We start from the raw sequence: 25,380 nt of genomic DNA, 5'->3' as shown, positions 1-25,380 counted from the left end.
TCAATTTCGTTTCTTTTTACAGCTGAGTAATATTCCATTGTATATATGTGCCACATCTTCTTTATCCATTCATCCGATGATGGACACTTAGGTTGTTTCCATCTCTGGGTTATTGTAAAATAGAGCTGCAATGAACATTTTGGTACATGACTCTTCTTGAATTATGGTTTTCTCAGGGTATATGCCCAGTAGTGGGATTGTTGGGTCATATGGTAGTTCTATTTGTAGTATTTTAAGGAACCTCCATACTGTTCTCCACAGTGGCTATATCAATTTACATTCCCACCAACAGTGAAAGAGGGTTTTCTTTTTCCATACCCTCTCCAACATTTATTGTTTCTAGATTTTTTGATGATGGCCATTCTGACTGGTGCGAGATGATATCTCATTTTAGTTTTGATTTGCATTTCTCTAATGATTAATAATGTTGAACATTCTTCATGTGTTTGTTGGAAGTCTGTATATCTTCTTTGGAGAAATGTATATTTAGGTCTTCTGCCCAGTTTTGGCTTGGGTTGTTTTTTTGTTATTGAGCTGCATGAGCTGCTTATAAATTTTGGAAATTAATCCTTTGTCAGTTGCTTCATCTGCAAATATTTTCCCCCATTCTGAGGGTTGTCTTTTCGTCTTGTTTATGGTTTCCTTTGCTGTGCAAAAGCTTTGAAGTTTCATTAGGTCCCATTAGTTTATTTTTGTTTTTATTTCCATTTCTCTAGGAGGTGGGTCAAAAAGGATCTTGCTGTGATTTATGTCATAAAGTGTTCTGCCTATGTTTTCCTCTAAGAGTTTGATAGTTTCTGGCCTTACATTTAGGTCTTTAATCCATTTTGAGCTTATTTTTGTGTATGGTGTTAGGGAGTGATCTAATCTCATACTTTTACATGTACCTGTCCAGTTTTCCCAGCACCACTTATTGAAGAGGCTGTCCTTTCTCCACTGTACATTCCTGCTTCCATTATCAAAGGTAAAGTGACCATATGTGCATGGGTTTATCTCTGGGCTTTCTGTCCTGTTCCATTGATCTATCTTTCTGTTTCTGTGCCAGTACCATACTGTCTTGATTAAGGTAGATTTGTAGTATAGTCTGAAGTCAGGGAGCCTGATTCCTCCAGCTCCGTTTTTCATTCTCAAGATTGCTTTGGCTATTCAGGGTCTTTTGTGTTTCCATACAAATTGTGAAATTTTTAGTTCTAGTTCTGTGAAAAATGCCAGTGGTAGTTTGATAGGGATTGCATTGAATCTGTTGATTGCTTTGGGTAGTAGAGTCATTTTCACAATGTTGATTCTTCCAATCCAAGAACATGGTATATCTCTCCATCTATTTGTATCATCTTTAATTTCTTTCATCAGTGTCTTATAATTTTCTGCATACAGGTCTTTTGTCTCCTTAGGTAGGTTTATTCCTAGATATTTTATTCTTTTTGTTGCAATGGTAAATGGGAGTGTTTTCTTGATTTCACTTTCAGATTTTTCATCATTAATGTATAAGAATGCCAGAGATTTCTGTGCATTAATTTTGTATCCTGCTACTTTACCAAATTCATTGATTAGCTCTAGTAGCTTTCTGGTAGCATCTTTAGGATTCTCTATGTATAGTATCATGTCATCTGCAAACAGTGACAGCTTTACTTCTTCTTTTCTGATTTGGATTCCTTTTATTTCCTTTTCTTCTCTGATTGCTGTGGCCAAAACTTCCAAAACTATGTTGAATAAGAGTGGTGAGAGTGGGCAACCTTGTCTTGTTCCTGATCTTAGTGGAAATGATTTCACTTTTTCACCATTGAGGACGATGTTGGCTGTGGGTTTGTCATATATGGCCTTTATTATGTTGAGGAAATTTCCCTCTATGCCTACTTTCTGTAGGGTTTTTATCATAAATGGGTGTTGAATATTGTCGAAAGCTTTCTCTGCATCTATTGAGATGATCATATGGTTTTTCTCCTTTAATTTGTTAATATGGTGTATCACGTTGATTGATTTGTGTATATTGAAGAATCCTTGCATTCCTGGAATAAACCCCACTTGATCATGGTGTATGATCCTTTTAATGTGCTGTTGGATTCTGTTTGCTAGTATTTTGTTGAGGATTTTTGCATCTATGTTCATCAGTGATATTAGCCCGTAGTCTGCTTTCTTTGTGACATCCTTGTCTGGTTTTGGTATCAGGGTGATGGTGGCCTCGTAGAATGAGTTTGGGAGTGTTCCTCCCTCTGCTATATTTTGGAAGAGTTTGAGAAGGATAGGTGTTAGCTCTTCTCTAAATGTTTGATAGAATTTGCCTGTGAAGCTATCTGGTCCTGGGATTTTGTTTGTTGGAAGATTTTTAATCACAGTTTCAATATCATTGCTTGTGATTGGTCTGTTCATATTTTCTATTTCTTCCTGATTCAGTCGTGGCAGGTTGAGCATTTCTAACAATTTGTCCATTTCTTCCCAGTTGTCCATTTTATTGGCATAGAGTTGCTTGTAGTAATCTCTCACGATCTTTTGTATTTCTGCAGTGTCAGTTGTTACTTCTCCTTTTTCGTTTCTAATTCTATTGATTTGAGTCTTCTCCCTTTTTTTCTTGATGAGTCTGGGTAATGGTTTATCAATTTTGTTTATCTTCTCAAAGAACCAGCTTTTAGTTTTATTGATCTTTGCTATCGTTTCCTTCATTTCGTTTTCATTTATTTCTTATCTGATTTTTATGATTTCTTTCCTTCTGCTAACTTTGGGATTTTTTTGTTCTTCTTTCTCTAATTGCTTTATGTGCAAGGTTAGGTTGTTTATTCGAGATGTTTCCTGTTCTTAAGGTAGGATTGTATTGCTATAACCTTCCCTCTTAGAACTGCTTTTGCTGCATCCCATAGGTTTTGGGTCATCGTGTCTCCATTGTCATTTGTTTCTAGGTATTTTTTAATTTCCTCTTTGATTTCTTCAGTGATCACTTCGTTATTAAGTAGTGTATTGTTTAGCCTCCATGTGTTTGTATTTTTTACAGATCTTTTCCTGTAATTGATACCTAGTCTCATAGCGTTGTGGTCGGAAAAGATACTTGATACAATTTCAATTTTCTTAAATTTACCAAGGCTTGATTTGTGACCCAAGATATGATCTATCCTGGAGAACGTTCCATGAGCACTCAAGAAAAATGTGTATTCTGTTGTTTTTGGATGGAATGTCCTATAAATATCAATTAAGTCCATCTTATTTAATGTATCATTTAAAGCTTATGTTTCCTTATTTATTTTCATTTTGGGTGTTCTGTCCATGGGTGAAAGTGGGGTGTTAAAGTCCCCTACTATGTATGTGTTACTGTCGATTTCCCCTTTTATCGCTGTCAGTATTTGCCTTATGTATTGAGGTGCTCCTATGTTGGGTGCATAAATATTTTCAATTGTTATGTGTTCTTCTTGGACCGACCCTTGATCATTATGTAGACAAAGTCCTTCTTGTCTCTTCTAATAGTCTTTATTTTAAAGTCTATTTTGTCTGATATGAGAATTGCTACTCCAGCTTTCTGTTGGTTTCCATTTGCATGAAATATCTTTTTCCATCCCCTTACTTTCAGTCTGTATGTGTCTCTAGGTCTGAAGTGGGTCTCTTGTAGACAGCATATATATGGGTCTTGTTTTTGTATCCATTCAGCCAATCTGTGTCTTTTGGTGGGAGCATTTAGTCCATTTACATTTAAGGTAATTATCAATATGTATGTTCCTCTTCCCATTTTCTTAATTGTTTTGGGTTCGTTATTGCAGGTCTTTTCCTTCTCTTGTGTTTCTTGCCTAGAGAAGTTCCTTTAGCAGTTGTTGTAAAGCTGGTTTGGTGGTGCTGAACTCTCTCAGCTTTTGCTTGTCTGTAAAGGTTTTAATTTCTCCATCAAATCTCTATGAGATCCTTGCTGGGCAGAGTAATCTTGGTTGCAGGTTTTTCTCCTTCATCACTTTAAATATGTCCTGCCACTCCCTTCTGGCTTGCAGAGTTTCTGCTGAACGATCAGCTGTTAACCTTATGGGGATTCCCTTGTGTGTTATTTGTTGTTTTTCCCTTGCTGCTTTTAATATGTTTTCTTTGTATTTAATTTTTGACAGTTTGATTAATATGTGTCTTAATGTATTTCTTCTTGGATTTATCCTGTATGGGACTCTCTGTGCTTCCTGGACTTGATTAACTATTTCCTTTCCCATATTAGGGAAGTTTTCAACTATAATCTCTTCAAATATTTTCTCAGACCCTTTCTTTTTCTCTTCTTCTTCTGGAACCCCTATAATTCGAATGTTGGTGCATTTAATGTTGTCCCAGAGGTCTCTGAGAGTGTCCTCAGTTCTTTTCATTCTTTTTTCTTTATTCTGCTCTGCAGTAGTTATTTCCACTCTTTTATTTTCCAGGTCACTTATCCGTTCTTCTGCCTCAGTTATTCTGCTATTGATCCCATCTAGAGTATTTTTAATTTCATTTATTGTGTTGTTCATCGTTGTTTGTTTCATCTTTAGTTCTTCTAGGTCTTTGTTAAATGTTTCTTGCATTTTGTCCATTCTATTTCCAAGATTTTGGATCACCTTTACTATCATAATTCTGAATTCTTTTTCAGGTAGACTGCCTATTTCCTCTTCATTTGTTAGGTCTGATGGGTTTTTATCTTGCTCCTTCATCTGCTGTGTGTTTTTCTGTGTTCTCATTTTGCTTATCTAACTGCGTTTGGGGTCTCCTTTTTGCAGGCTGCAGGTTCGTAGTTCCTGTTGTTTTTGGTGTCTGTCCCCAGTGGCTAATGTTGGTTCAGTGGGTTGTGTAGGCTTTCTGGTGGAGGGGACTAGTGCCTGTGTCCTGGTGGATGAGGCTGGATCTTGTCTTTCTGGTGGGCAGGTCCACGTCTGGTGGTGTGTTTTGGGGTGTCTGTGTACTTATGATTTTAGGCAGCCTCTCTGCTAATGGGTGGGGTTGTGTTCCTGTCTTGCTAGTTGTTTGGCATAGGATGTCCAGCACTGCAGCTTGCTGGTCGTTGAGTGAAGCTGGGTGCTGGTGTTGAGATGGAGATCTATGGGAGATTTTCGCCATTTGATATTATGTGGAGCTGGGAGGTCTCTTGTGGACCAGTGTCCTGAAGTTGGCTCTCCCACCTCAGAGGCACAGCCCTGACTCCTGGCAGGAGCACCAAGAGCCTTTCATCCACACAGCTCAGAATAAAAGGGAGAAAAAGTAGAAAGAAAGAATTAGTAGAAGTAGAAAGAAAGAAAGAAAGAAAGAAAGAAAGAAAGAAAGAAAGAAAGAAAGGAGGGAGGGAGGGAAGGAGGGAGGACGGAAGGAAGGAAGGAGGGAAGGGAGAAAAAGTAGAAAGAAAGAATTAGTAGAAGTAGAAAGAAAGAAAGAAAGGAGGGAGGGACGGAAGGAGGGAGGACGGAAGGAAGGAAGGAGGGAAGGAAGAAAAAAAAGAAAGAAAAATGGTAAAGTAAAATAAAATAAAGTAAGATAAAATATAATAAAGTTGTTAAAATAAAAAAAATTATTAAGAGGAAAAAAGAAAAAAAGAATTGAAAACAAAACAAAATAAAACAAACAAACAAAAAAAACGGATGGATAGAACCCTAGGACAAATGGTGGAAGCAAAGCTATACAGACAAAATCTCACACAGAAGCATACACATACACACTCGCAAAAAGCGGAAAAGGGGAAAAAATCATAAATCTTGCTCTCAAAGTCAACCTCCTCAATTTGGGATGATTTGTTGTCTATTCATGTATTCCACAGATGCAGGGTGTATCAAGTTGATTGTGGAGCTTTAATCTGCTGCTTCTGAGGCTGCTGGGAGAGATTTCCCTTTCTCTTCTTTGTACTTACATCTCCCAGGGGCTCAGCTTTGGATTTGGCCCCGCCTCTGCGTGTAGGTCGCAGGAGGGCGTCTGTTCTTTGCTCAGACAGGACGGGGTTAAAGGAGCCGCTGATTCGGGGGCTCTGGCTCACTCAGGCCGGGGGGTGGGAGTGGCACAGAGTGCGGGGCGGGCCTGCATGACATTGCACCAGCCTGAGGCACGCCGTGCGTTCTCCTGGGTGAGTTGTCCCTGGATTCCGGGACCCTGGCAGTGGCGGGCTGTACAGGCTCCCCAGAAGGGGGATGTGGATAGTGACCTATGCTCGCACACAGGCTTCTTGGTGGCGGCAGCAGCAGCCTTAGCGTCTCATGCCCGTCTCTGGGGTCCGCGCTTTTAGCCGCGGCTTGCGCCCGTCTCTGGAGCTCCTTTAAGCAGCACTCTTAATCCCCTCTCCTCGCGCCCCAGGAAACAAAGAGGGAAAACATAAGTCTCTTGCCTCTTCGGGAGGTCCAGACTTTTCCCCAGACTCCCTCCCGGCCAGCCGTGGCGCACTAACCCCCAGCAGGCTGTGTTCACGCCGCCAGCCTCAGTCCTCTCCCGGCGCTCCGACTGAAGCCCGAGCCTCAACTCCCAGCCCCGCCCGCCCCGGCAGGTGAGCAGACAAGCCTCTCAGGCTGGTGAGTGCCGGTCAGCCTTGATCCTCTGTGCGGGAATCTCCCCGCTTTTCCCTCCGCACCCCTGTTGCTGTGCTGTCCTCCGTGGCTCCGAAGCTTCCCCCTCCGCCACCCGCAGTCCGCGAAGGGGCTTCCTAGTGTGTGGAAACCTTTCCTCCTTCACAGCTCCCTCCCACTGGTGCAGGTCCCGTCCCTATTCTTTTGTCTCTGTTTTTTCTTTTTTCTTTTGCCCTACCCAGGTATGTGGGGGGGGATTTCTTACCTTTTGGGAGGTCTGAGGTCTTCTGCCAGCGTTCAGTAGGTGTTCTGTAGGAGTTGTTCCACGTGTAGATGTATTTCTGGTGTATATGTGGGGAGGAAGGTGATCTCCGCGTCTTACTCTTCCGCCATCTTCCCGGAAGCCCCCCTTCCTGTACCTTCTTAAAAGAAAAATGCATTTTCTTTTGTTTATAGTGCATCCTCCTACAGCTTTCAAGTGAAGGTAAAAAGATCAAATGGTGGCCCAGAGCAGAAACAAGGATTCTGGAAAATCACAAAATGTGTATGATGATTTGCGGGTGCATCAAAGGAGATAAATGTAGCATCCAACACACACCCGTGTCAGACCAGAAGCATGGCCCAGTAGTGTATCTCTGATTGCCCTCCAAAGAGTTTAGGAAACGATGATGTTTCCTGAACTTGGGTTATTTGAAAGATCCTTTAAATATGGATTCCTGGTATAAAAATCAATGTTAGATTTGTCAATAAAGCTAAAGTGTTCTTTAGGAAGATTGACCGTATTCATTAGTGCCAAGCATTAATACCTAAGTATTACAGAGTATTACTTGTAAAGTGCGTATTTGAATGAAGGGGCTACCTATTTACAGCAGTGTAGTAGTAGTCTGGATTAATTGTATGTTAAAGTTATAGACAGATTTATACATTGTTTTTTGAACATGGTAATATAATTTGATTCTTTATGATCAAAAAATAATGAATGAGAGTTTTGACAATTTCACATGAAAGTCGTCACAGTGGAGTTCTATCTTACTCAGGAGTTGGATTCTTAATTCAGTAGATAAGGCAAAAATCACTGTGACACTATTTTTTTTTTTTGGCGGTACGCGGGCCTCTCACTGTTGCGACCTCTTCCGTTGCAGAGCACAGGCTCCGGACGCGCAGGCTCAGCGGCCATGGCTCACGGGCCCAGCCGCTCCGCGGCATGTGGGATCTTCCCGGACCGGGGCGTGAACCCATGTCCCCTGCATCGGCAGGCAGACTCTCAACCACTGAGCCACCAGGGAAGCCCACTGTGACACTGTTGTCTACCCAATATCTACTTTCTTCTTCCTCCTTAGTGACAGACATTTTTCCTGGATAGTAGTATGCTCATCAGAAATCACATTTCTCAGCTTCCATTTCAGCTAGGGACAGTTAATGAGACCTAAAGTGGACCTTATTAGGAGGGACTTGCAGGAAAGCAATTTAAGATTGGACAGACTGCTGATGAGTCCCATATTGCCCTCTCTACCTCTCATATTTCCTGTGTGGGATGTGAACTTGATGGCTGGAGCTCTAGTAGCCATTTTGAACCTTGAAGTAACCCTGAGGATGGAAGCAGCACTAAGGATGGTAGAGCAGAATTAGGAGCCTGAGTCCCTGTTGACACTTAAGGCCATTATATCATCCCTGCACTGCCTGTCTCTAGACTACTTTCATATGAGTGGGTAATTTCTTGTTTTTTAAAATGCTATAGTTAAGTCTCTGTTATTAGTAGCTGAATGCACTTCCTGATACAATTTTCCATAATCCAAATCACCTTAAAAAAACAACCTGGGAAGGCACCATGTTAGAGACCAACATATCTTTCAACAAGACAATTTTGCCTCCAGCACTGGAACACATTACTATTCCTATGGTTAAGCACTGGATTTACACATAATTCTGTGAAATTATCACACTATAGAAGTCACATGATATTTCAAAAGAAACAAGAGAGTCACATTTTCCATATCCCATTCACTCTGGATGCAGGCTCATTGAATGAGGTGGGATATGTTGCCAGAATTAGCAAATAACAACAGATAGAAGCCAAGTTAAATTTGAATATTAGATAAAGAACCAATATACATTTTAGTATAAGTATGTTCTATGTAATAATTATACTACAAATTTTGTTTTTGTATCTGAAATTCAAATTTAACTTGTCCTATATTTTATTTGACAACTCTAGATGGGGGACAGAATTACTAATACTATTTAAATGATCATTCTTCTTTGCCTATTTATTTCTGCTAGTTCCTTCTTTTTCCTTCTTTTCTTTTCCTATCATACAGTTGAATTTATTTAAGTTAAAGATGTATCTAAGATTCGGTCAATTAGGTTCCAGTGCTGATGAAGGGGAAAATGATAAGAATGACATAAATGTCAAAACAAGGGCTTCCCTGGTGGCACAGTGGTTGAGAGTCTGCCTGCCGATGCAGGGGACACGGGTTCGTGCCCCGGTCTGGGAAGATCCCACATGCCGCGGAGCGGCTGGGCCCGTGAGCCGTGGCCGCTGAGCCTGCGTGTCCGGAGCTTGTGCTCCTCAACGGGAGAGGCCACAACAGTGAGAGGCCCGCGTACTGCAAAAAAAAAAAAAAAAAGAAAGAAAAGAAAAGTCAAAACAAGGCAAAATTAAGCAATGCATTTTTTAAGAGAAGTATACATAGTTGTCAAAATTATAAACAATAGCAAGGAAATAATTAACATAAGATCCAGGATTGTGGTCAACCCTGAGGGTGGAGAGGTACTATAGAAGGTACACTAAGGGCTTCTAAGGTATTGGTAATTTACTATATTTTAACCTGCATGGTAGATACAGGAGTGGTTGCTTTATTTTTTTATTATTAATCCTTAAACTGTAGGCATGTTTAATCTCTTTGGTGTGAATAATGCATTTCACAATAAAAATGAAAAACAATGCCTTTATAACCCAAATTTATCATATCCTAAAATTATTCGCTGTTTGTAGACTGTCTGCCTAAGTGCAGCCTTTATGACACATTTTTTCTAACTCAATGAAAATGAAAGTTTTTAATTATATTAATTGCCATTTAATGTTGAAATCAAACTTTTGTTTTCTTGTTCAGGTGTGTTTGCCAATTTGCAGATGGGCCAGTTTCTATAAATAGATGTTCTTGTTTTACATAAAGCATAGATATAAATTGCCTAACTGCACCTTATATTTTAACACATAATAGCTGTGTGACAGGTACCAACTGGATAGATGCCATTTGTTAAGTGGCTGTGATATATACCAATCTCTGCTGCTGAATCAGAGGTGGCCTATGCAAAATTGCATTTGCACCATTCAACCTTGAATTTGGCCGTAAGGCGCAGGCTCCTACGGAAGTAATATGTCAAACTTCAGATATTACATCACATTTTTGGGAAAACATGAAGAGTGTCCAACAGGCACTCCTAGTAGATCAAGTCCTTGATTTGATATTTTAGTAGGATTTGATACAATGCCCTTTGCTGTGTGCTGAGGCATTAGGAAGCATACTGTAGGAGCATAATAATGATACCTTCTATATGCGCAAATCGTTTGTCTGTTCTAAACCCCAGTTTGCGCTTCAATAAATATGAAGGGTTTAACTAAGTGATGCTAGTATGTTTTGATTCCATAATTTCCATTTGTCAAAGCATCTTTACATGCATTATTCCATTTGATTTCCCAACAACTTTCTGAGGTAGTTAAGGCAAAATATTGCTATCCTCAGTTTAAAGCTGAGGAAACTAAGGCATGCAACTCCAAGGCATGGACTCCAAGGCATGCAATTCATTTTAAGCAAATGGACCAGTGGGTTAGACTAGAGATCTCAGACACAGACCAACACTTATATTGAAAGTGTTACAGAATACCTGATGTATAACAGAAGTACAATAGCATTACAGAACAGTGGGGCAAGCTTGGACTATTTAATAAATAGTGCTGAAATAAATAATTACCCATATGGAAAAAATGAAATTGGATCCCTACTTCACACTATATACAACAATCAATTCTAGATGGTTTAGGGGCTTACAAAAGACAAAACTTCAGAATAAAATACAGGAGAATGTTTTTGTGACCTACTAGCAGGGAAGGATTTCTTCAACAGGACAAAAGGTTTACACCATGAAAAGGAAAATATTAAGTTTGACTGCATTAAAGTATAATTATAAAATAAAAACCAAGTGGATGGATTAAGAAATCAAGGCTTAAGTATATTATTTGAATTTTAAAGTTCACTTATGAAAAAACTAAAGACTATAACAACAATTTCAAGGGAGAGAGAAGGGGAGATAGAATTAATGAATTAGGGTCCCGGCTGCATCTTGTCTTGAGAGAAGACAAAGGAGCCAAATTCATCATCTTTCCTCGTGGGCAGCCTCAAAAGATACAGATTACAGTTAAGAAACCAAGAACTAGATTAATGGAATTAACCCCAAAAGTCCCAAACACAGAAAAGTCAAAGGTCTGAAGGAATGTGTCTTGGAGCAAGGGGCAGGCAGGGAACATTTTACTTTTTATTTTGTACCATTCTGAACTGCTTGAATTTTTATTTCATGTTTATATATTTCCTATATAATAAAAAATACCTTAATTCAATGAAGAGGACAAATGTGACTAGGTTGGAGGCTTTGAACTCACGTTCTAGCCAGAACTCCCTAGGTTATACAAGATGATCAAGTTGGCAGGGCAGATATTAAGCATTGCATCTGTTAAGTCTGGACAGTTCATTGCATTTTTGAAATAAGGCAGAACCAGGTTGGAAAGTGTTTAAATCCTTCTCTCAAGTCTTCTCTGTTTACATGATTCATAGGGAACAGATGGCCCAGCTGTCTGTATTTAAGAGAAGTGGGTGGTTCCTGGTTTGCAATCAATGAAGCAATAACGACAACAATTTTAAGTAAACTGGACCCCATAAAATGTTGTTTTAATTTGTGAATGAGATGGAGGCACAAAGAGAAGGTAGGCTGATTGGAGTCTAATCTGCAACATATTCAGGAAAGGGTCTTGAACGCTGAAGCAGCTAAAAACCTCACTAACCCTCCCTCTCCAATATGCTGGGGAAAGGAACTTTGTCCTTGAGTGCTCTCAGACACACGACCCAACCAATGTAACAGTGTGGCTGTCATTTTGTTCAAAATCCCCATATTCCTTTCTCATCAAGGCCCAGGTAACATTACTGCTGCTTAGAATTGGCTGACCTTGAGAGCTGGGGAGAAGAGAGATCTTTATTTCTACCTCCCAATACCCTTAGCATGTTGAAGTGTTATTATTTGAATACTCTTAACCCACTCCCTTCTGAGAATGCCTCTTCGTGCCTTCTCTCAAATTCCTGTTGAATAAATGTGGAAAAGGAAGGAGTTGCAAGGATTAAGAGCAATGATGAAAATACATCTTGCTCACTTTGGAACGTATAAATACATTCATACCATTCTTAAGGTGCCTTTTATTTATTGAGTATTTAAAATGTCTTATCAGCATGCCAATAGCATTTTAAAAGGGCAGGTTCTCGGTTGGTAATGTGTGCTTAATGGCCCATATTTCAGCTGTGTCTATATGATTGCAGCAGATTTGTTCACTTCAATTGACCACATCCTGGTAGGATGGTCAGCATTCAGCTGGATGGTGAATAGCAAGGGATGGAATTACGAAAGCCATCTACTTGTTCTGGGCTTTCCGCCTTAGACTGACCTTGGGATGTTGCAGAAAGACCTCCTTTAGAGGGGAGAGCAGCTCTTCCCAATCGCAAAGATCTTAGTCCATGAACTATAGATGTGGAGGAGGCCTGACTGCTGGATAACATTTAAACTTCCTAGCCTGTCACTTCCTGCTGCTTCTTCCATATACCCTGTACTCAACCCACATTGGACTATCAGTGGCTCTCAGTGAGCCTGTTACCACCTTCTTAGGGGGTATTTGGAAATGTGTGGTATTGATTTTGGTTGTCAGAGCATGGAGGACTCAACTGGCATTTATGGGTGGGAACTGGAGAGGTTAAACAACTTGTAAGGTACAGCATAGAATTGTCCCACTCAGTGGAGTGCTCCATTGAGACACACTGGACCAGTTCGCAAGAAGGTAACTTTAAAAAAATAACTTTACTCACATGTGTAAAGTTATAATATACATAAATAATGTATATTAATGTTAAAAATATACATACAAAAATATACATACATTAATGTTAAAAATATACATACTCACAGTGTATGTATGTATAATTCATATACTATATATATAATTCACCCATTTGAAGTATATAATTCAGTGGATTTTAGTAAGGGCCTTGCTTTTTTATGCCTCCATATCTCTGCTCAACTTCTGCCTATGATCTTTCTGACTATAATCTCCTTTCCTCTCTTGTCCACCTGAATATGTAAGACTAATTCTAAAAATTCCAGCTTAAATGACATCTTTGATGCTTTTTCAGGTTACCCAAAAAGAATTTGCTTCTGTAAGGCAGGAACTGGCAAACTTTTTCTGTAAAGGGCCAGGTAGGAAATATTTTTGGCTTTGCAGATCATGGTCTCTATTGCAGCAAATCTGCCATTATAGCACAAAACTATTCATAAACAATAAGTAAATGAAAGGGTGTGACTATGTGCCAATAAAACTTTATTCACAAAAACCGGTGGCGAGCAGTTTGCAAACCTCTTCACCAAATCACTTTGTTCATACTTTGGTTATATCACTCAACACACTGTAATGTATTTAGTAGTATATATGTTTGCCTCCTCCGTGAGACATGAATACCTTTTTCACTGTGGTAGCTGCAATTATTAATACAGTGCCTGGAACATAGTAGGTGATCAATCCAAACTGGTTGATTGGATGAATGCTGTTGCAGAAAGGCCTGGGAGCGGTATTTCTAGCTTGCTACCAAAATAACCAAACCTTTTGGCTGTGTCTAATACAATTCACCTTGTATAAAAACTTATCCTTTGTAGCAAATCGTAGCTTTTGGCATCAAATCTTAAGTCCCTTGATTTGGCCAGTTCTGGAAAAATTTTATACTACTAGATCATAGAAACAAATCACAATCAGGATACTTAACTGCCTGCCACATAGAAGCCACTGAATGTCTCTAAGCAGGGCTTGCACCCTTCAACTGACTACTGAACCCCCCACTCAAAATTGTCTTGATATTTTACAGTTTCACACTTCTGCATGACCTGCCTTACCACTAGTGGAGGTTAAATTTGTGATTCCCTACTTAGAATGGGGAACCACTGAGGTAGTGATGGCAAATAGGCACTTTTACAAAATATTTCTAATGGCACTGGGAAGAGTGAAGAGAAAGATGGAGGTAAGAACATCAGTCAGAATGCTATTTCAGTGATTCAAACAAGAGACAATAAGGAGTCCATCAACTGATGAATGGATAAACAAAATGTGGTATATCCATACAATGGCATACTGTTCAGTCATAAAAAAGAATGAAGCAGTAATTCATGCTACAACATGGATGAGCATTGAAAAAAGTATGCTAAGAAGTCAGTCATAAAAGACCACATATTATATGATGCCATTTATATGAAATGTCCAGAATGGGCAAATTCATAAAGACAGAAAGTAGATTAGTGGTAGCCAGGTCTTTGGGGAGGGGAGAATGGGGAGTGACTGCTAATGGGTATGGGGTTTCTTTTGGGGGTGATGAAAACATTCTAAAATTAAATTGTGAGGATGGTTGTAGAACTCTATGAATATACGAAAAGCCATTGTATTGTGTACTATTTATTTAAAAAAAAAACTTTTTGGGGGGCCTTACCGCATGGCATGTGAGATCTTAGTTCAAAAGACACTCAGAGACATGTAAATGAAGCAGGTTTAATTCAGGTGAAGGTACTCTGAAACAGAGTATACCCATAAGTAAAGCAGTAAGAGTTCTTGGCATATAGTAAGTACTCGAGATATATTAACTGTAAATATTTTTACTCTCTCCTATACGTGGGGTTTTCTCTAGAACTTTCTGGATTTGGTGCTCTTTTCCATCTTTATCATGTCAAGTGTGTTAGAGCATTAAACTTCAAATTAGGAAACTTGAATTTTAGATCTTGATTTACCACATGCTAATGTGACTTTGGGCAAGTTGATTTACTTCCCTGGACCTTAATTTCCTCATCAGTAGATTCTGGGAGTTGACTAGAACTGTGTTTTTCAAATTGTGCTATGCAGCTGCTTCAAGGTCCAAAGATATGGAGGAGGTGTTTCTTTTTTCTTGCTTTACCAGGTTCTACTGATATTTGTTTTATATATTGGAATTCTGAACAAAAGTTTGCTTGGAGAAAGAGTTCTGTGGAGCAACTAGCTACTCTAAATAAGGTCAAGACATCTAGTTTACAAGAGGTCTATATCAGAGTCCTGAGAAAAATTATGCATAGCTCATTAATGTGATGAAGTGAACAGCATGTCCTTTGGAGTCATGGGCCTGGCTTTGAATCTTAGCTCCGCACATCTCTAGCTGTGTGAGCTTGGCCAATCACTGTACTTTTATGAGCTTCAGTTTCCTAATCTGTAAAATGGGGGTATAATACAAACGTCAATAGAGTTGTTGTAAAGATAGAATTAGTCCAGATGAGGCTAACGCAGTGGTCTGCAACCTTGGCTACGCCTCAAAAAGCACCTGGAAACCTTTTTCTTTTTCTTTTTTTTTTTTTTTTTAGCGGTATGCGGGGCTCTCACTGTTGTGGCCTCTCCCCTTGCAAAGCACAGGCTCTGGACGCGCAGGCTCAGCGGCCATGGCTCACGGGCCCAGCCGCTCTGCAGCATGTGGGATCCTCCCAGACCAGGGCACGAACCCGCGTCCCCTGCATCGGCAGGCGGACTCTCAACCACTGCGCCACCAGGGAAGCCCCCTTTTTCTTTTTTAATGTGAATACTTATGCCACATTTCCAGAGACTCTTATTCAGTAGCTCTGGGGTGGGACTGGGCCATCTAGATTTTAAAAAAACATCCCTTTAGTAATTCTGATTCACAATCATGATTGAGAACCACTTGGGTAGGTATTCTGGGCAAGTTAAAGAACAGGATAGGTGTCAATAAAGAGATAAAGATAGCAATTATTAATCAACAATACACATAACTGCTCCTGTTAAAGATATTAAACAGCTAAATCCATCAGCATTAAAGACCTTTTCAATGTTTTCAGGCAGCCTGCTTTGGAAGTTTTGCAATCTTTCATCTCATTAACTTTCCCTTTCTCTTGGGTCTTGTTTGGCTGTTCTGTCATTCAGAGTGATGGTGATACTTAACAGTAGGTACAGTTACCACCCCTGCAAACTGCATAGTGTGTCTTTGTGGAGGGGAGGGAGGAGAATGGTGCCAAGGATGTTGGGATGGAAACCCTAAGGGAAAAAGCTTAGAATAAGGAGTGTGTTTCCAAAAGCTCCAGCAGAGCCATGCATCTGCAAATCAGTTACACGCCAGCCAGGTGGAACTTCACTGCAGAATCTGTCACTGCAGAATCTGTTGTCTGCAGTGGGTTTGCTTGTGGATCAAGGCATGTCCATCTCACAACTGTGTGTGTTGACCCAACGCTGAATTTCACCAACTGTGAAACTGACAGGGCAAGAAAGACACCGTCTACTCGGTTGGCCGAGGCTGACCTATATCAAGGGGCTCTCTTTCTCCATTAATTTGTTTAGAGCATCCCAAATTTTAAACTCCATCTTAATGCTTATCTTCTCATTAATCTCTTAACTACTGTCCTCTCGGCAAAGAAACACCAAGACAGAGCAATCATTAGTCTTGGTCAGAGTGCTCTGTAGGTGTAACACAGAGAGAAGAGGCTTCCTCAGAGGAGATATCAACTGGGAAGTTTTACAGAGGCTCAATAGACAACTTCCAAAGCTCTGATTCTCACTTTCATTTAAAATCTAATGCTTCAAGGCCTTATGCTTCCTTTTTTTAAATTAATCTATTTATTTTTGGCTGTGTTGGGTCTTCGTTGCTGCGTGCGGGCTATCTCTAGTTGCAGTGAGCGGGGGCTACTCTTCGTTGCGGTGCGAGGGCTTCTCATTGCAGTGGCTTCTCTTGTTGTGGAGCACGGGTTCTAGGTGCGCTGGCTTCAGTAGTTGTGGCATGTGGGCTCAGTAGTTGTGGCTTGCGGGCTCTAGAGCGCAGGCTCAGTAGTTGTGACACACGGGCTTAGTTGCTCCTCGGCATGTGGGATCTTCCTGGACCAGGGCTCGAACCCGTGTCCCCTGCATTGGCAGGCGGATTCTTAACCACTGCGCCACCAGGGAAGTCCCAAGGCCTTATGCTTCTGAGTAGGTGGGCTTTTGAAGCTGTGACAATATTCCCTGTCATGGATGACTTTACATTTAGTATGTAGCCAAAGCAGTAAGGGCAAAGTAGTGTATGATCTGAAGGGCACCAAGAAGCTCCCCTCTTTTCCCAAACCTTCCTTCCAAAAAAATTCATCACATCACTTAGTTTTAAATTTTTCCTGGATCAGAAATGAAATTAAATGAATCTGTTCTTCTTTTAAAATGCAGAGTCCTGAGATCATTCAAGAGCTTTCAGTCATCCCTACCTTAGCTTGAATTAATGCAGTCAGGTTGCTTTACACCAGTGTTGGATCTGCACTATAAAGACCAGGAATTTTAATGATAAGCAGGGAGAATGGGAACCTCGTTTGTAAACATGGGGGATGGAAGAACTTCTTGGTGGAGAGGAGTGAAACAGTGGCCAACCAGAGAAGAGAATTTGGGAGAGGAGAACAAGGGGGTTGAGTGTACAATCCTAGGTTTCAAAAGAAACGAATACACATCTTTTCAGGTTCACATTAAACTCTCATCAGTACTTACTAGCCTTTGGCTCCATAAATTATTTTGAATTATTGTCAGCAGCAGACAGAGGAAGTCATTTTCATCAGAATATCTCAAATAGTCATAGAAGCATCAGAGCCTTCCTCTAAGTTTGGCCTACAAGGCTTCTGCTAGTTTCCATTGCCTTTGACTTTTACCCACTCTTCTGCTTCCACATGGCTGTGCCTACGTCCAATACCCAGGTTACTCTGCTTAGCAACACTTTGCTGACACAAGGCATCTGTTGCTGTTTGGCTTTTTCTCCCGTGGCCTTTTTTTAAAAAATTTATTTGTTTATTTATTTTTGGCTGTGTTGGGTCTTCGTTGCTGCGCACAGGCTTTTCTCTAGTTGCGGTGAGCGGGGGCTACTCTTGGTTGCGGTGTGCGGGCTTCTCATTGTGGTGGCTTCTCTTGTTGCGGAGCACGGGCTCTAGGCACGGGGGCTTCAGTAGTTGTGGCACGTGCGCTCAGTAGTTGCGGCGTACGGGCTTAGTTGATCTGCGGCATGTGGGATCTCCCGGACCAGGGCTCGAACCCGTGTCCCCTGCATTGGCAGGTGGATTCCTAACCACTGCGTCACCAGGGCAGCCCTCTCCCGTGCCCTTTTGTTTCTTAGGTTTTCCATGCTGGGGAATGAGCGATTTGAGGAGGGAAGATTTCCCATTTAGGGCTTTATCCCTTAAACTCCATTTAAATGCTCAAGTGTCCTAAAGTCCACATCCCCTGAGTTAAGAAATGGACTACGTAGCAGAGAGTGCAGGGGTGGGGGCTACACAGCAGTTTTTCCTAAATGGTTTCGCTAGACGTCTTCCTAGGGGCTAGGGAATGAACTAGGATGGCCTGTTGAGGGCCCCTACAAGGCTCCTGATCCTTTGGTTCCAAGAGAAATTGCTCTGTTTCTTTTTCAGGCTGTCATTATGAGGTTGGATGCCCTGATTCCCAGTCTGCTCCTAACTGCAGAAGTTTCAGTAATAACTTCCCTGAGCTCTAGCTTCTAGAAAACTGGCAGCAGGCAATACTTTACTAGCAATCAACCCAAAGCAATCTCCCTAGAACCAGAGGCCATCAGGAATCAGACTATGTCTGAGAGGACTGGAGACAGGCACAGCATGGATGTACATATACAGCTCTGCCTCTCTCCCCTAGTTGTTTCCCTCAATAATAAGCTAAACCTAGGAGCAGAGAGAAATAGACTCCTAAGGGAAAAAAAATGATGCAATGTCATTGCACTGTTTTCCCATGAAACCATTATCCCAAGCGATCTACATGTTTTCTGTTTAACTAAGAAGGGCCTTACTTTTCACAATGTCAATTTTAAAAGCAATGATTTATTCATATATCCACTCCAGATTATTATGTGAGAATTTCCATTCCAGTCTGGTTCATAGAGGATACTCACTCCAGCTCCAAGTAAATGCTTGACTTACTCAAATCATGCAAACCAAGGGTCTGAAGGCAATGTCATACGTATTTGATTATAAATGCCACTGGATGTAGGGCCCTAGAGTACTTCTATGTGATGCTGTAATGATGGTTGACATTTATTGAATGCTCTGTGTCAGGCACATTTCCAAGCACTTTATATGAATTAATTTATTCAGACTTTGCAAGAACTCTATGAACTAGGTAGTATTATTATCCTCATTTTACAAACGAGAAAACTGAATGACTGAGAGCAAGTAATTTACCTAAGGTCAAATGGGGTGGTAGAGCTGGGAACTGAAAACAGATAGTCTGGCTCTAGAGCCTACACTTTTTTTGTGTGTGGTATGCGGGCCTCTCACTGCTGTGGCCTCTCCCATTGTGGAGCACAGGCTCCGGACGCGCAGGCTCAGCGGCCATGGCTCACGGGCCCAGCTGCTCCGCGGCATGTGGGATCTTCCCGGACCGGGGCACGAACCCATGTCTCCTGTATCGGCAGGTGGACTCTCAACCACTGCGCCACCAGGCAAGCCCGAGCCTGCACTTTTTAATACTGCACCATGGAGCCTACTGTGACACAAGCCACATAATAGGCACTTTAGAAAAAGAAAATGTGGCTGTAAAGAAATTAAACTGGTTTAATAAATAATGTTTAAACATCAGTTTAATAAACTGATGTTTTTAGTGTTCCTCACAGTTATCACGTCAAGAGGCCATAGTGATTCCTATAATGCTGTCATAAATAATTCCTTTAAGAAGAATTTTCTCGTGCAATCTTCACAACCCTGTGAGACAGATAGAATGGCTATTATAACTCCCATTTGAGATATAAGGCAGATGAAGCTCAGGGAGGCTAAATGACCTGCCCCAACATCCCACATCCATGGATTAGAAAACTTAATATGGTTCAGATGGCAATACTCCCCAAACTGATCTACAGATTTAACATAAACCCTATCAAAATCCTAGCTGCCTTTCTTCTTTTCTTTTCTGTAGAAGTTAAGAAGCTGATCATAAAATTCTTAAGGAAATGCTAGGAAACCAGAATAGCCAAAATAGTCTTGAAAGAGAAGAACACAGTTGGAGGACTCATACTTCATATTTCAAAACTAACTACAAAGTTGGACCCCTACCCCTCACCATATAAAAATTAACTCAAAATTGTTCACAGACCTAAATGTAAGGGCTAAAACTATAAAACTCTTAGAAGAAAACAGAGATGCTAACCTTCGTAACCTTGGGTTAGAAAATTTTTAGATATGACACCAAAAGCACAAGAAACCAAAGAAAAAATAGCTAAGTTGGATGTCACTAAAATGAAAAAAAACATTTGTTCTTCAGAAGACCCCATGAAGAAAGTGAAAAGACAACCCACAGGATGGGAGAGAATATTTGCAAGTCATATATCTGATATGGGACTTGTATCCAGAATATATAAAGAATAATTACAATTTAACAATAAAAAGACAAATCATCTAATTTGTAAATGGGCAAAGAACCTGAATAGACATTTGACCAAAGAAGTTATACAAATAGTCAATAAGCACATGAAAAGGTGCTCAGCAATATTAGTCATTAGGGAAATGCAAACCAAAGCCACAGGATACCATTTCACACCGACTAGAGTAACTATAATTAAAAAACAAAAACAAAAATAGAAAATAACAAGTATTGGTGAGGACTTGGAGAAATTTGAACCCTTACACATTGCTGGTGGGAACTGTAAAGCAGTCCATCAGTTCCTCAAAAAGGTAAACATATGACCCAACAACTCCACTTCTTTTTTTTTTTCAGGAGATTTGAAAACATATGATCACAAAAATAATTGTACATGAATGTTCATAGCAGTATTATTCATACTAGTCAAAAAATGGGAAAAATCCAAATGTCCATCCACTGATGAATGGGTAAACAAGATGAGTATACCCACTTCATTCAATAGAATATTATTCAGCAATAAAAAAGTATGAAATACAGATAGATGCTACAACATGACAAACCTTGAAAACACTATGCTAAGTGAAAGAAGCCAGTCCCAAAGGAATGTGTATTATATGATTTCATTTATATGAAATGTCCAGAACAGGCAAATTCACAGACACAAAAAGTAGATTTGTGGTTCCCAAGGGCTGGCAGGTTTGTGGGAGAAGGGGGAGTGACTGCTAACGAGTATGGAGTTTCTTTTCAGGGTAATGAAACTCTGAAATTAGATAGTGGTGATGGTTGTATGACACTGTGAATATATTTTAAAACACTGAATTTTATACTTTAAAAGGGTGATTTTTGTGGTACATAAATTATACCTTAATAAAGCTGTTACTAAGGAAGTGACTTGTCCAAAGTCACAGAGCTAATGCATGACAGGGCTGAGACTTTAATTCAGCACAGTTCTCTTCTAACCTATACTTTGAATCTTCATTGGTTACTCAAAAAAGACAACGTTTGTTATGGCCTTCCTCTGATCAAAATCCTCTGGGGGCCTTCTCATCAAATAGAAACTCCTTATCATAACATTCAGCTTTGTTTTACCTTGCAATCTTCACTTCTACTAATAATTCATTCCTTAAACATTAACTGAATCCCTACTATGGACACCTCCACTTACTAGGACTGAGGATAGGAAGTTTGGGTACCTGTCCTCAAGGATTTAAAGTAGTAGTAGGGATGATAACCCCCACTCAGATAACTACAATACAGGCTACAATTAGTGTTGTGGTAACTCAGAAAATGGAGAGAACTTTTGGCTAGTGTTCAAGTGTGTTTGTAGGTGAAGCGGGTAGTAGAAGGGAAGGCTTTTGTTGAGGAAGTAGCAGTTGAGTTGGGCCTTTACAAGGAAAAGACTCACCACCCAGCATAGACAAAGGTAGTAGAATCCAGGGCAGGTTTGGGGAAAAGCAAGAAGTCTGGTTAGCTGGGAATAGAGTGGATAGAAAGAGAAGTGGTGTGAGAGAGGATGAGAAATAAAATGGAGCCAGATCATGGAAGACCTTGATTGCCGACATAAGGTAGTTGGGCTATGCTAGGATGTGGTGTGGAGTGAAAAGACCATGGTCTTTGGACACAAACCTGAGTTCAAATCTTGGCTGCATCACTGATCAGGCTGGTGACTTTGAGTAAATTATTTTTCCTGATTTTCAAAATTGGAATAAGGATATCTACCTCATCTTGGTTGTGAAAACTGAATGTAGTAAGTAGCTCTTAGGTGTTAGGAGAACCATTGGTAGATTTGGGCAGAAGGATAGAGGAGGTGATTAAAGCTATGCTTTAGGAAGGTTCATCCATCAGAAAAGGGAAGAGGGAGGAGGTAGGTAATGAAAGAAGCCAGGAGGCTGCCTCTGTACAGTTCAAGTGAGAGATCACATAATCTGATTCCAAAACTACAGCTGTCAGCTACACTGATGAGATCTCAAACAAAGATGGTGATAACCAAAGACCTTCCAGAAGTGGAATCAACAAGATGTTTGACTGATGAGGAAAAAAGGTGTCAAAGAGGACTCCGTGCTTTTGAACTTAGCTGAAGAGGAATTTTATTGCAATTGACAGAGCCCGGAAGGTCAGGTAGCAGAACAGGTTTGGCACAGTGCTGGATGAGCTAAATTTTGGACTTCTGTGAGGAAATAGTAATTTTATGGAGACTGAGGGAGAATAAGAGATTTGGAAGTCATGGAGGGGACTGGAGATGCTAAAGCAGTTTAGGGAGCTGTTGAGTTGGGGGCTGAACAAAGCCTAAAAGGCACTGGAGCCCTGCCTGGGAAAGGTGCCAAAAAGAAGGTGGGTGTTTTTCAGAAACAATTTGGCATGTTTCAAAATTTGCCTGAAGCAGGCCAGGACTATTCCCAAGAGAGGAGCAAGGGATGTAGAATTCTCTTCCTCTTTCTTGTCCTCTTTACTTCTATGTTACATGGCCCCAGCAACTAATATAGAATAAGAATATAGCGTTGTCAACAAACACGTGAAAGAATGCTCAACATCATTAATCATTACAGAAATGCAAATCAAAACTACAATGAGATATCATCTCACACCGGTCAGAATGGCCATCATCAAAAAATCTAGAAACGATAAATGCTGGAGAGGGTGTGGAGAAAAGAGAACCCTCTTGCACTGTTGGTGGGAATGTAAATTGATATAGCCACTATGGAAAACAGTATGGAGGTTCCTTAAAAAACTACAAATAGAACTACCATATGACCCAGCAATCCCACTACTGGGCATATACCCTGAGAAAACCACAATTCAAAAAGAGTCATGTACCACCATGTTCATTGCAGCTCTATTTACAATAGCCAGGACATGGAAGCAACCTAAGTGTCCATCAACAGATGAATGGATAAAGAAGATGTGGCACATATATACAATGGAATATTACTCAGCCATAAAAAGAAATGAAATTGAGTTATTTGTAGTGAGGTGGATGGACCTAGAGTCTGTCATACAGAGTGAAGTAAGTCAGAAAGAGAAAGACAAATACCGTATGCTAACACATATATATGGAATTTAAGAAAAAAAAATGTCATGAAGAACCTAGGGGTAAGACGGGAATAAAGACACAGACCTACTAGAGAATGGACTTGAGGATATGGGGAGGGGGAAGGGTAAGCTGTGACAAAGTGAGAGAGTGGCATGGACATATATACACTACCAAACGTAAGGTAGATAGCTAGTGGGAAGCAGCCGCATAGCACAGGGAGATCAGCTCGGTGCTTTGTGACCACCTAGAGGGGCGGGATATGGAGGGTGGGAGGGAGGGAGACGTTAAAGGGAAGAGATATGGGGACATATGTATATGTATAACTGATTCACTTTGTCATAAAGCAGAACCTAACATGCCATTGTAAAGCAATTATACTCCAATAAAGATGTTAAAAAAAAAAGAATATAGCATTCCAACTACTACTATAGTATTATAATTCAGGTACACTGGAGGATTAATAGGTTTCTTAATGGGATGGCTGAGAACCTGAGAATTAATGTATAACATTAATTAACGTATAACATTAATTCTATAGGAAAAAATGTGTTTTGAGTTCCAAGCCATTAAACCTGTGGAATACATTTCATTTGTATGCTGGGGACGGCTTGTATCAAAGTCATAGTTAAAATCCTGTTCCACTGCATTCAGCCCTTCTAGAAAGCTAGATGGTATTTAAAGCATATAGGAAAAAAATCTGTTCTCCATGTGGAGGCTCCAGTATCAGTTTAATCAGATGGTTGGCTGCTAGTCCATCTGCTCAAGGGCCCTGGTCATCCACAGCTCTTGAAGGGATCATGCCAATTCACTTAAAACAGGAGGCCTGGGCTTCCCTGGTGGCGCAATGGTTGAGAGTCCGCCTGCCGATGCAGGGGACACGGGTTCGTGCCCCGGTCCGGGAAGATCCCACATGCCGCGGAGCGGCTGGGACTGTGAGCCATGGCCGCTGAGCCTGCGCGTCCGGAGCCTGTGCTCCGCAATGGGAGAGGCCACCGCGTACCGCAAGAAAACAACAACAACAACAACAAAAAGAACAGGAGGCCTGTGGGTCAATGATTGCCTCTCTTACCCTGGGCCTCTAGCTACTGCCTTCTCCTAGGAGAAGTCAGTTGATAGAAGGCTGCGTTGGTTTAGCTGCCGTTCTGCAGGCCTGGGAACATACTGGGCATTTAGTGCCCATTCAGGACTCCTCTGTACCCTGATGAAGGAAATGCCTTTGTAGTGTCCTCTTACTGGCAACCCACAGTTTTCTGTAGTCCTGCCTTGTCAGTTAGCCACCTGGCAAGTGCCTCTGGTCTCTCCATGCCCTTCCTCCTGAACATTAGGTTTTGTGCCACCTGAGGAGCTAACTGACAATTAACTGGCGATGGGAATCACACTAATGCTGGAGAAGGAAGCAACATTAGTCCCCATGCGGCTGACCCAGGGCCTTACTCTTGTACAGCAGCCATTCTCCTTCTGATGGAGGTGAGTCAGAAGAGAAATACAGGATGTACAGTATTTCTCAGAAACATTAAAGTGACTCATTCTGTCCAGAGGTACCTGTATCTGGTTTGCATTTTCTTCTGCTAGTTCCACATTCCAAAAGACATTTCTGGGGAGGCAAAATAGTGCCAGATTGGGTTGACTATAGGTACGGAAGTTTCAAGGGCAACAGTAGAAATCACACTAAACTTATAATGCTATCGTATTTAAGAAGAAGACAGATACCAACTGATAAGAATCATTGGGACTTTTTGAGATTCCTGTGCTTTAGAGGCAGTAAACAAGAAATGTACGGACCAGACCAAAGCCCAGCTCCAAGCAGAATCCATTGCTCTTTCCTCCATCAATCCAGAGTAATTTGCAGCACTGAATTATAGTTATTATGTAACTACATATTCTGTAACCAATCTCTTCCAGATTATGATTTTGATACTTCATTCAATAATTCTTCCTGAATTACCAGCATCAATTACAGGTATGAGCACAAAAAGGTACTCAGTTCTGTTCAACAGTACACCTACCATATGTTACCTACTCTACTGCACATTGAGGGATGAACTAAACATTATCCCTGTCCTCAGTATGCTTAATGTGTAGTGGCAGATGTAGAAATAAAACCAGATTTTAATATAATATGTTACAAACACACATTAGGTGACACAGGTACACATTGGAGGTGCACTTAGCCCAACCTGGGGATTCAAGAAAGATTG

The sequence above is a fragment of the Grampus griseus genome, assembly GCF_964374135.1.
Source record: "Grampus griseus genome assembly, chromosome: X".
In the NCBI taxonomy this organism is placed as follows: Eukaryota; Metazoa; Chordata; class Mammalia; order Artiodactyla; family Delphinidae; genus Grampus; species Grampus griseus.
This window is presented reverse-complemented; position numbering follows the sequence as displayed.